Raw genomic sequence first — 12893 nt, 5'->3', positions numbered from 1 at the left:
CGGTCCGGGAAAGTAAAGAGGACAGAGGAGCCAACAGGACGGTCAGGTGCGCACGCGCACGCTTGCTCGGCGGAAGGATACGATCCGCGCGGTTTTGCTGTCGCGTCACCAGATGGCAACACAGAATGACGCCGTTCACGGGGCTTTGAGTGGGCGATTTTGCGTACTCACGTTTCATGCTTTTTTATAAAAACTATAAGTGGTAGACATATAAATTTGATGTACATCGATTCCTGAAATAGTTCCAGAGAGAGTAATGGAAAAGTTTTTTTTCGAAATGGCTATAGAAGTTTAATAAAACCTTTTCAAAGAGGGAGGAGAAAAATTGTGTATTTTTTTCGCATTCGTGTCGTCGCCGTAAAATACATACGACATATATGAGAAATCCTGTAGCGTAATTCTCTTCATCTCGTCTTCCTCTTTATGATGAAAGCACCCGCGTCAAAATCTGCGCGGCGGTTACCGAGAGAAAGCATAAAAACTGTTCCATAGGAAATACATTGGGACGGAGAGCTGGTATGCCCTTCATGATGCCCTTGAAGGCTGAAGTATCATGAGTTATAAATGGAGTGAGTTGAAGTAGAGTGAGCGCCACTTCATGCCCTGATCCGTAAATCCTCACGCGTCACCCCCCTTTCCCGAAAATGTGCTGCATATGTGTATGCGTTTCGGTTATACAACTACTTCTTATTCTTCGTATTCGGTTGAGTTTGATAGCTATTAGCTTAGTATTTGCTTTGGTTATCTATCTATCAGCTTCGCGTTCGGTTCGGTTTTAAAGTAGTTGTTGTTCGCACATGCCTACTACAGGTACACTCTTAAAAAAAGGGTGTACTTTAACTCCTTTCCTTGCCACATATATAACACCCTTTTGGAGAGTACAATTACTCTCAAAAGGGTGTCTCCTCACTCCCTAAAGGGAGTAGCGTAACACCGTCCGCCTGCCGGAGAGTAATATTACTCTCCAGTAGGGAGAAAGGTGTTATGCTACTCCCTTTTGAGAGTAATTGTAGTCTCCAAAAGGGTGTTATATATGTGGCAAAAAAAAGGAGTTAAAGTACACCCTTTTTTAAGAGTGTAGTTGCTAAACAATTTCGTGAAAACATCTCATTAATACGCAAGACTACGCCATGTTCTGGAACCGCTTTTAATCACGAAACGCAACAGCAAAAAACACAACAAGAGACGTGAAAATATAAAAAGCGATGGACAACAGAGCAATATGCAGATGGAAGCACCCTCACATGCAAAGGTGATATACACATTCTCTTTTCCGGTATGACAGCGAATGCGTTTTGAAACGCACGCGCAAGGGTTTCGCCTGTGCTTTATTAGCGAAAGAAATAGCTGAGCGCATAAAATTTATGATCCAGCTTCAACCCTCATGTGGTAGTGCCTCCCGTTTTACTCTTATAAGGACGAGTTCAGGTGTATCAGGAAAAGTTTTGAACATTAGAGAACATTTTGTGAAACGGATAATGGCGAAGTTGTCGTTTCTCTGTGCAAACGAGAAAGAAAGATAAAATATGTTGTTTTTGGCATTTTCGTTATTCTTTTGGAAAGTCTGTACGTGATGTGTTATTTGTTACGCCCTTTTGCATTGCCAGAGCAAGATCACGTGGGCGTCGCAGTTGGCTTCTTCTACTTTTTATTATTATTATTATTATTATAATAAAATGCCTTATTATAATAAAAAAAGGGAGGAAGGCCTCCGTGCCGTGGAACCGCGCCGCACGAACAAGGCACTATTCGTCACCAAGCTCCTTCGTGCGACAACTGTAGACGACATCACTGCATTCGTCGCACAGAAAACTGACTCCTCGTCGATCAAGTGCATAAGCTAAAATCACGTTTCAAAACCTACGCCTCGTTCCACATCTCAACTGACGACGCTGCTTTCGACCTCCTTCACAATCCTGCGGTGTGGCCCTCTGGCTGCTTAGTCAAGCAGTTTAGGGTTCGGCTCCACAGCAGCATGATCTACAGTTCCGACCAACATGCTCCCACGGATGGCAGTCAAGAATGAGTGGGCAAGTCTCTACGACCAAAACGTGCGTGGTTTGCGCGTACGAAGAGTTCGAGCTTTTTCTCTGCTGTGTGTGAGTGGATGCACAACGTATTGTCTATATTCTTAGTGACGCACATTCGTTTCGCGACACCAATGAGGGGGGGGGATACATATTTATTGAAAGGAAACACCAATGAGGTTACTACATAGGATAAGGTGGGGCAATATGAGACACGGGGCAAGACGAGAAATATTTTGCTCGACGCCGCCTGTCTCAGACATGCGTTGCTCCATGCACTTTAAACTTTACTCATTGGTGGCTCTGCATGCCGCTTTATTGCACTTGAGAATTGTTCGGATTGATGTGTGCGTACCCCTTGTGTACCCCTGTATGTACCCCTTCTTTCACTGTGTGTATAGACAAACTCTGGCCAGCAGTTAAGTACCCCTTAAAAGCCACCCACCAGCCCAAAGAGGAGGGGGGGAGGGGAATATGTTTAATGCAAAATAACAAAAAATGGCAAGGGAAAGTTTAGCCACGGTGTAGGCTTGCTATTCCCAAAAGCTATCAAGCAAACAAAAGCAGATACAAGCAGCTGAGACACAAAAGATTATGCAAAAAATACAGAATAAACAGCTCCTTCACTAATCGTTGCGCATTCGAAAGCCCAAAGAGGAGTTATTACAGATGGTCGAGCGTTATTCACTACACTGCTAAAGGAACAATGAAATGCTGGAAAGCTGCTTCATTCGTGCTGCTCCTCCTCTAAGCTCTGTCCAGTTGTGTTTTATGTCTCAGTCCCTACCACCTCCTCATGCTCGAGCAAATTATTACGTTTACCCTATCAAGTGAGCGACTTCTTGATCGCTTCTTCGTACACAGAGTACGTTATGGCATCACCAAAGCGAAATTATTCAGTCTGAAAATGATGTCTGATCCTCGATTATAAATTGTTCGGTACCGTTAGCGCACAGTGCGTACTTTTCGTTGCTTGTGACGCTCATGAAATAAAAAGCAAACACTGTGAAAATTAACAATCAAGACAAGTAAACTATATTACAATACAATGGGTAATTCAGTTATGCATGGTCTTCGCTGTCAAGGATCGCTATAGCAACGGCGAATTCGCCCCCGAAAGAACTCACCCCCAGCTCATTGCCATTGATTTTCTCATCGCCGACGGCAGCCGGTGGATAAAATTTTGCTGTTCGTCGTCGCTGCACTTGAAGAAGGCGGAAGGCGAGGCGAAAAAAGGAAAAAAAAAAGAACAGCCATGTGCGCTCGACACGGTCAGTTTTGGAGCGGAAGGGACCTAACAACAACGGCAGGAATCTGTAAGCGACTCTCCTGGCGGCGTCCGTCGATAACCACGGGAGAACCCAGGGTCGTCATCTGGGAATGTGGTACTTTCGATTGAGAGCTACAAAAATTGAGAGAAGGTAGGGTTTTTCTCTCTTTCTTTCTTTTTTCATACAAGGGGGATTTGTGACGATCGAGTGACAGGAGAAGAGAGAGCTTAACCTGGTCAGTGGATAACGTGAATGATTCTGGTGGGGTGTCTTTGCATAGGAGAGTGAGGTAACGAGCGCGAACTGTGTCGAGGTTACATCTGCAAACGTTTCTCGAAACATTATGGCCATTACTTGCGTGACCGACACCATAGTGACCTATAAAAGCTGGATGGGTTCCACATGGCGTGCACAGCCATTACTGGGTGCAGATAAGACAATCATAATTGATATATCGTGACTTCACGTCGCGAGACAAGTATGATCTTAAGTGACCCCACAGTGGGCGGCCTGGGCACTAAGGATTCTTAAACGGGGCCCTCACCTCTGAGCACACGGCACGGCTGATAAAAACTTGCGTTACATACACATGTAAAGATCTGCGGGAGGTCGAATGCAGATGAGACTTCAAAGTGACTGAGGGGAAGACACACATAACTGATGATGATGATGTGGTGGTGGGGAATTCACCGCCGCTATGGCGGAAGGGATGAGAAAGGGATGATGATGGAAAAGCGTCCTATCAGAGGTCGTCCATTAGTCCAGTGCTGGAGAGGAACTCAGCAACAACTCGTAGGTTTTGCGTCAGATGTGAGGGGTGCGACCATAGGCCCAGAATTTTGGCTAAGTCGAACTGGCGTTGATCGACGCGTTGCAGAGCAGTTTCCATGAGGGAGCGATCGTACTGCCCGCAGACCAGGAGAGTGCGATGGAGGTCCCCGCGCACACCACACGTGGAACAGAGGATGGACGCGCCGACACCGAGGCGATGTTTGAAAGCCTGTGTAACAGCCACATTAAGTCTCATGCGATGGAAGCCTGTGGTAAAGAAACGTGGCATTCGGCGGGGGAGAGTAAGGGACAGTACCGGGTCAACGGAGGAAAGCAGAGAGCGGGTGGTGATGTCATGTTGCCACTGTGAGTGCATCTTGGGCCGGTGAGGCTTGGGACGAGGTAACGGCGATCCGCCGAAGAAAGATGATGGGGACACGGCGGGTGTATTAGTGCGCGCTTAAGGCTGCTCCAAAGCAATTGAAATGGCGGCTCTTCATGGAGCAGTTGAGTCGCTACTCTCCAAATGGCAACGCATGTGCGTCAGTGACGCGGAAAGTCATACAGAAGAGCCAGACGGGTGGAACCATCGTACTCGCAAGTAGAAGACATTTATCGAGTTCACATTCGAATACATGATCCTGTTATTTGTTTATCGAAAGTATCTCTAGAGGGCATACATAACCCGCCTTCAAGCTGTTAAGTGATTCAGCCTACATATGCGTGGAAACATACTGCACACGCCTCAGAGTATATATACGACTGCGATAATTTCGACCACTCATTTTTTTTAAAGGGGCATTGAAATCACTTGGAACACATATTTTTCTACTGCATAATATGAACGTACTACCTTCAGGAAGCATCACGCAAAATATTTCATTTGAGAAGTGCGAATTTACCGAGAAAATTGCGTCAGGTCACAGAGCACCTTTGACCAGCGACAATGATCTGTTTAGCGAGAGCAACCAGTCGAGGTTTTTCCTGGGTTTTCCTCAGACGCTGCCAGACATATGTCGGCACACTTCCTTTAGAAGTCGGTCCAGGACGCACATTCCCCGAGAGCGTTAGCCGTGACGTTGCCCACCTCTGCGAGGTCGACAGCGGTGGTCTGGCTCGTGACGGAACGGCAACATCGATCCTGGAGACTCGTTGGAGGCTTTTCACTGGTGGCTCCTTCCTTACACTTGGGCTTGCGCAACGTCGCATCGACAGCTCGTCCCGGATCTCGGTGCGCTGCCCCGGAATTCTTCCACAACAGCAGTCCCTGCCTCCGTTTACTCAGTTCTGGACTTGGTCCCCATACCTGGCCCTGCGGCGTCCGGCTTGATCCTCCCAAAGCACCACCCCAACCTTACGCTCCCGCCAGTCCACTTACTAAACAGTAAAACCTTTCCTCTCCCGTGCCGACTTTGTCTTATGCTGGCTCTAGGTCACGGAAGAGCCTGTCGTCCTCCGCTAACGGAGGGATTGTGAGCACGCCTTCCCTTCTGCAGGTTTTCTCACAGGCCCCACAAGGTACTTTAGTCCCCTCATCCCAGTTCAACCTCCATCGGTTGCACAGTTCTACCACATGGCCTCGTGGAAATCTAAATATGATAAGGAGGATACATGTTCTACTTTTTAGAAACAAACATAACAATGCTAACATTTTACAAGACCTTTATTGAAGCACCAGGGGACGCTTTTCACAATGTCCACAAGCTACTTTCCACGCCAGTCCTCTCGTTGTCGAGGTCCCGCAGATAAAGAGCCTAATCTCAACCGGCAATGACCCCTCATGACCGGCTGGTTATCAGTGCGGGCGGTTATCAGAACGCGTTGTGCCCCCAGGCAGCCCCTCACTCCCACATCCACAAAACGAAATACCCCGTTCAACAAATCGAATAATCAAGTCCTTCCCAGGTCCTCTGGTAGGTTCAGAATGACGTCGCCCTCGGTGCCGTCTTCTTGTACTGAATGCCTGATACCCCTGCCACACGCTCACTCTTCAATGATCATTGAAAAGAAACGTAATTGAACACGCGCATGGCGCCATCTAGGGTGTAACGTGTCAACCTTTCAGGGAAGATTGGATCCAATGCTTTTTGCGAGGTTGACACGTTACACGCTTGGTGGCGCCACGCGCGTGTTCAATGCCCATTAAATTCAATGATCATTGAAAACTGCCCGTGTGGCAGGGTATAAGACAGCGTGGGAACGCGAGGTTCCAACGGTGCTATTGTGTTGTCTGTCCTGAATGTTATTTCGCACAATGAAAGCAAAAGGAGTTCAAGCGTCTCCTTTTCTTTTCTGGCCGCTTGGAAAGCAAGCTTTCGATCAACGTTGCGGCTATACGCACTGCAAGTAACCGAGCGTTCTGCGCATATCTCCTCTCCCGGTTACTCCACTCGGGAAGTCCCATTGGCTAAGGCGGTGCCCTCTCTCTTCCCTCTCACTACCTCCTCTCATGCGCAGAGACGCACTTGCACAGCGTATAGCAACCGTCCGTTGGATCTCTCCACAGCATTTCGGCCTACACTAGAAAGAAAGAAAGTAGGTCGGGCAGAACCGTGGCACTTTCCACGCCTTTTCAACCTGTTCAAAATGTGACAGCATTTCTTTAACACCCCTTTTCGGGCCCCGACGTGGAGACGGAGAGGGATCGCTATGGGCACCAGGATTGCGGAATGGGGCCACCAATTCCATTCCAATTCCATTCAAGGTATGGCCAATTCCCATTCCTGGAATGTGCTTGGCAACCCCCATTTCATTCCGTTAACTCCATCAATAAAAGAAAAGGGACCGGTAACTGGCTGGCCCAGCAGCTACCGCGGGGCGCCCAGACCATTCCATTCCAATTCCATCCCTGCGAAAAACTGCCTACTTCCATTCCCATTCCATTCCTAGGACATGTTTCCGCCATTCCATTCCAATTCCATTCCAGGCTCTGATAAATCTGGAATAATTCCGGAATCATTCCAACTACGAAGTGGCGACTCCGCAAACCCTGATGGGCCCTCACCTCAGACAGCACAGCCTCTGCGTGGTAAGAATCCGAATCCTCCAGCTCCCAGGCTTCAGCACGACCATGGCTACCACCACCGAGCAGAAGCATTCACCCACTCAGTCATCCCGCTGGTCGCTCAGTATCTGCACAGCGCGTGTATCGTGATGTGGCCCACGTCGTCTGGGTACGCGCCGAGTTTCGTCGAGTCGCTGCTGCAGGCAGCGTACCACGTACGCCCATATTCGCTATGGGCTGCAGCGCTGGAAGCATGGCCCGTGTTCAAGAAAGATGAGCTTTGCGGTCGTACATGGTACCCTCCAACACACATGAGACATTACGCGCTATTTTCTCCTTCACGCGTTCATTTTTTTCCCCTCTTTATTGTCCGTTACCCATCTACAAGATGGCGGTGGCCCCAGGAAAACAAGCTACATTTCTGTAGCTTGAGAACACCTGGGGTCCGCAATATCGCATGGCAGTGATGGTGATAAACATGTTTTGCAGCAATATGGTACATCAGAGAGGACAAAAAAGGAAAAGCACTTTCTAACACTGAGCATGAATAACACTATAAATAGGATTCACATGTAGAAACGTATGGAAGCGCTGACCTAAAAAATAGTAACACTAGCAGTAATAACAACACAATAACACAATTTAAGCCTCTACGTGCATTGTCCAGTACATGCGTAGCCGTTTCTTAGTGATCCTATATTGAACTCCGGGCTTTCGAAAAGGAGTATGTGTTCGTTTAGTAACGTGGGAAGCTGGCAGCGAAGCATGCAAGACACATATGCCGTTCTACAACGTGGAATTTTCCACCCTTCCGTAGCACGAGTTTGAAAGGCTCGTTCGGTCCTTTCAAGTTGTGATAAGGATAGCAATGTGTTAGTGAAACGAGAATCAGGGAGCTTTACAAGTCTAGTAGTCTTACTAGTCAAGTAGTCTGAATTCATACAGGGTAGTAACAGGCACAATGTTTAGGTTTCTAAATAAGTGTGGTGTGTGTGTGAGGAAACATGTGTTCGAGACAGCACGAACGGCCTTTTTTTTTATCACGTGCATTTTCGTTCCTCTCACTCCATCATCAACGCCACCAACCCCATGTGGTCCTTGTGCAGTTGATACGTGCGACCTTGTGCGACTAGCTCCGCGTTTGTGGAAATGGAACCTCCATATAATTTCTCTTTCCAATCCACTCCAACCCTATCATAAGTGCATAATTATATATCAATATCAACTTTACTCCACTCCTCCCTGAACCCGTCTCGCGGCTTAAAGTCAGAAATTCTCATGATCATAGCTCCCTCGACAATACGTCACCAATCATTTTCCCTCTTTCCAGGTACGTTTCCCTGTTCCCTCTATCATACATTCCCTACAAGTCCAACAACGACAGCGCTACCAGCACCCCTTTTTTCCCTCATTCGACACATCTCTCCCTATCGTAGACAAGAACAACGCTCACGATACTACGATCACCCGCCTTTTCAGGTACATCCCTCCTTTTTTTTCCCCTCTACTAGATTCCCTGCCAGATGTGCGGCCTATATAGAAGCAAACAGCAGTGAGTTAGGACGCTATCAAAGAAAATGTAGCGCGCCGTGGGGACTTTTCGATGCTCTAATATTGAGGAGGGCCAAAGGCAGAGGACAGAAATGATGGGCGAGCAGGATTTGAGGCCCTCAGATGGCGAAGAGATAGGGTTATAGAGGTATACAGTTTCTGCGTTCCCTGGGGAGAAGGCTTAGGCAACGCGTCGGCGGGTGACCAACGAGCAAGCCGTCCATCATGACATGGATATACAGTTCGAGCTCCTTGCGAATGGGGATTACTGTTTGCCAGGTCAGTCCAGTCCTATGGAAGGTATCCGTTTACATTAGGGAGTTTTTTCTGTTTTGTTTTTTTGTCGGACATGTCGTTCTTCTCAGCTTTTTTCTCTTATCTGGTTGTGGCTGCGAGTACACTGGAGGTCCGTTACGTGTTACCGCCGCACTTCAAAGAAAAGTGAGTGACGTCTGGAAAAAGAAACACTGGCGGCTTATCTGTAGATTCCACGAGCCGTAATGCGACAGCATTGCTGCTAATAAACCTCTACCTGAGAAACGTCATCATGACGTTGGTAGACACACCGAAACCAAAACAGATCGGAAGGGGAGAGCTGGGTTCCACGAATGGGCAATTGTTCGCTGCCTCCCATTGAAAGAAAAGTAGGACCGAAGGTCGCGTTCTTTTCAGAGACCATCGTAATCCCCTCAAGACGGTGGCTTTCTGGTGTGACCTTGTTCGCCACTAGCTTTGAACGTAGTTCAACTCTACCAAATTCGTGGCGCTGTCGAACATTAAGACGTCATTTGTTTACAAACAGGTAGAGGTCTATTCGCTGAACTACTGAGAGATTACGCGGATAATAATAATAATAAAAGCACTACGCAATGGTTTGTAGGTACAAATGAAATGTAACAGTTGAATCCCACTGATTTTCGTTGTAACTACTGGCAGAATACAAAAGCTGTTATTACGTTCCACGCCAAAAAAAATACGCGCGCACATGTTTGTAACTTGTGAATATTTTGTTTTTAATTCAGCTTCGAATGCTGCTGCGGTTCTTCACTTTTTCCGCTCATAGTCAACGTAGTACAGGCCGTTGCATAATAGAGAGGACGACGACGTTGAGTGGGTGATTATGGGGTTACCCAAAGCGTGTTATGTTACACGAGCACGTTGCCCACCTCTGTGAGGCCGACAAAGGAGAGTCCTTTCACCCTCATCACCACCACCACTACCACGTGTAAATCTATACTCCAATTACATATTATTACCCATATTACGTGGCTTGGCTTCTTATTTTTTTTTTCGCCCAACAGGTGGACGTTACCGCTAAGGTACATCGCAGAACACATTTGGACGACTGCCATGTTTCGATCGTCATGATTTTAGGCACCTTCAGTCTGATGTCGTATTCGTCTGTTCGTGTGTTCCAGCCAGCCCCCCACAGCTCTCGCAAAATCTGTATCAAAATTCGTGTTACTGCGCACGGAGCAATCCGTGCCTCTCTATTGGTCGGACGCCACAAGCGTGTCCGGATTGGTTGCCGGAATTTGAAAACGGCACTTCGCGCTTCCTCGCCTGCGTGCTGCGTTCTCCTTCGGCGGTTTCATTTGAAACCTGAACGGTGGGCGCCGCGTTGGCGGTGCCTTTCGTTGGGAGGCAAGTGCATTCGCCGATCGCCGTTTTATCCGTATGTTATGGTGTCTTTGATCGTGTTGTACTGTTTCTCGCCACAAGCATCGGTCTACGAACAGCCAATCGGATTTCAAACTGAAGTGTTGTCGTGAATTCTGGCTCGATGAACATGTTCGAGCGCCGTCAGATCTGCATAGCGGTAACAAAAAAATACGATTCATGAAGCAGCAATTTATGTTTGACGGGCAGGCAAGGACATGATGATCAAGCAATTGTGCGCAAGTATGTGACAGTTGTTCGTTGCTGGGAATAAGCTGTGTCGATATGCGTGTTTTGCAAGTTTGAACTTTGTTCCAGTGTGCTAGGAAGCGCTACGCAATGGACTCAGTAGGCTCAGTGCATGTATATGTGTCAACCTGCCGATTGTGTCAGTATAAATAAATTTCTGTTCATTACGACACTTTTCACAGTTGTTTGGGAATCACGGAATAACTTTACGACGTGCATGAAAGCTAGTAGACTTAGAGGTGAGGGGTAGCCGGTACAGGCTACCCCTCATGGTATGGAAAGCAGAAGTCAGTAACAGCCAGAACCGGTCGGGCTGCGAGCCAGACGGAAAGACTTCTGATTGGAGGATTGAGGGAACAATCGCTGCACTCTTATTGGTCGTGTGCCCAGTGTTGTGTGAATTTAGCTATACTATGGGCTCTATGGGGAGTTGGTGAGAGCTGTTCCAGCCTCGCGAGAGCGACATTCCATGTTCACCAGATTCCATTGCCAGATGTCAAACGGTTTTCGGTTGGCATAACCTTCGGTTGGTCTGGATCCTTTCCTCATCACAGGCTACTGAGTGGTATTGACTCCATGAGTAAAGACAGAGTCGATCGCTGTGCATTTCCGGATAGGTCGATACCGTTCACAAACTGGAATCCAAATGTTGCCCCGGTGTATTCAAGAACGATTCGAGACATGGCGCCGATGCTCCGCGCACTGCTCCTGTTCAGATAACTGTGCATTGCAACATTGCTGCAGTGATCAGCAGAAGCATGGAAAACGAAAAGTGAAAGGGCACTTCCATATGGCCCTCCTCGCATCGCTTTCAGAGGTCTGAGCGCGGAGGTCGGAATTTGCGCGCCTCGAAAGGAAGGTCTTCGCATTTTTAATTTTTTTACGGCTTTTGCCAAAGTGTTAGTAAATGGGGAGTAAATCCAGAATGCGCTTTCTGTGTATGGCAAAAAAAAAAAAAAAAAAAAAAAACAAGAAGAAGAAGCACTGTGACGTTGACTGGACAAGTTTCAGAGGTCAATTCAGACAATTCAATTTCTCGTGAATTAAAATTGATAAGACAGCAACGAAGTCGTGGCAAAAGCTCCCACAAGATCAACATCTTTGGCCACATAATTTCCGGATAGCTAGGTTTTCAACAAAATGTCATGACACGTTTCGTGAAACACTGTTAATTTACGTGAACATGTAGGTAGATATTATAACAGAGCAGTTTTTCTGCTCTTTGCAAGGCTTGGTAGGTGCACTTCGCAGGAGTGTGATCACCGAAAGTAGTTTTTTTTTTATGATCACCTAAAGCAGCGTTGTACAGAAATGTTCGTCTAAAGTCATCTCACGTCAAGTACACATCGAAAAAAATAATAACAGTGGAAATTGCGATTAGTTTCGAGTTACATTTCAAACGATTTATGTTCATTTTGAACGCAGTGCGGGGTTATCGACATTTTACAATGGAGATTAACAAAACCGAAGGCTACGGCCATTCGAATTCCTTGCCTAAATAGTCACGCCACTGATTTTCATTTCATTAAGTGTAAATGTGTAAGGCTAGAGTGTACAGTTAGAATGCCCATAAGTCGTATCTCCTCCTAGCGTAATTTTTAATTTTCGTTTCAAAATCGGTACTTCCCCCTGTCTTGTCTCTCCTCCTTCGTCGTCTTTTTAAACTCTTCATCGTACATGCGTGAGTATTAGTAGTAAAAGAATAATACGACTTAGCGAGCAACATGACACCTTCCTCCTCTCTCACCCTAAATTTTCCAATTTGCACCCCCACCCAATTTTTTTTTTTTATTTTTTTCGATTTTTCACTTAAAATCGCTCATACAAGCATAAGAGTGCGATAATAGAGCGTAGAATATAATTTTCAATTAATAAATTCAATTACTATTCATTCCAACGAGAGAGAGAGAGGAGGAAAATATCAAATTATCGTTAAGTCGTGCTATTCTATAATGAGACACAAGAAAAGAAGCGCACATACGCATAAATGCACTTTCTAAACTCATTTAATAATTCAAGTCATTACTATACACATTCAATTCATTAATGTGTCAGTCCAGGTTCGGTAACAGCATCAGCCCATGGGCGCCGCCATTTGCAAAGCGTCACACCAGGCAGGTCAGAAAGCATCACGTCAGGTGGCAGCACCGTTGTCATCATGGGGACTTCCGTGGTATGCAGAAAGAAACAAAACAAAAAAAGTGCTAACGAGGGGAAAACACGCGCGAAAACAGGCACACACAAAATTTTCACCATTGCGAATATGTGCGGGCATGCACCGACGAGAATAGCAACAAGGGTCATTGACAGAATGGCGTACAAGGGAATTGCGAACATGTTTGGGCATGCACGGACAAGAAT

This window comes from Ornithodoros turicata, unplaced genomic scaffold, assembly GCF_037126465.1.
Source record: "Ornithodoros turicata isolate Travis unplaced genomic scaffold, ASM3712646v1 Chromosome25, whole genome shotgun sequence".
NCBI lineage: Eukaryota > Metazoa > Arthropoda > Arachnida > Ixodida > Argasidae > Ornithodoros > Ornithodoros turicata.
The sequence above is the reverse complement of the archived record's forward strand: the minus strand, read 5'-3'. Positions refer to the sequence as shown.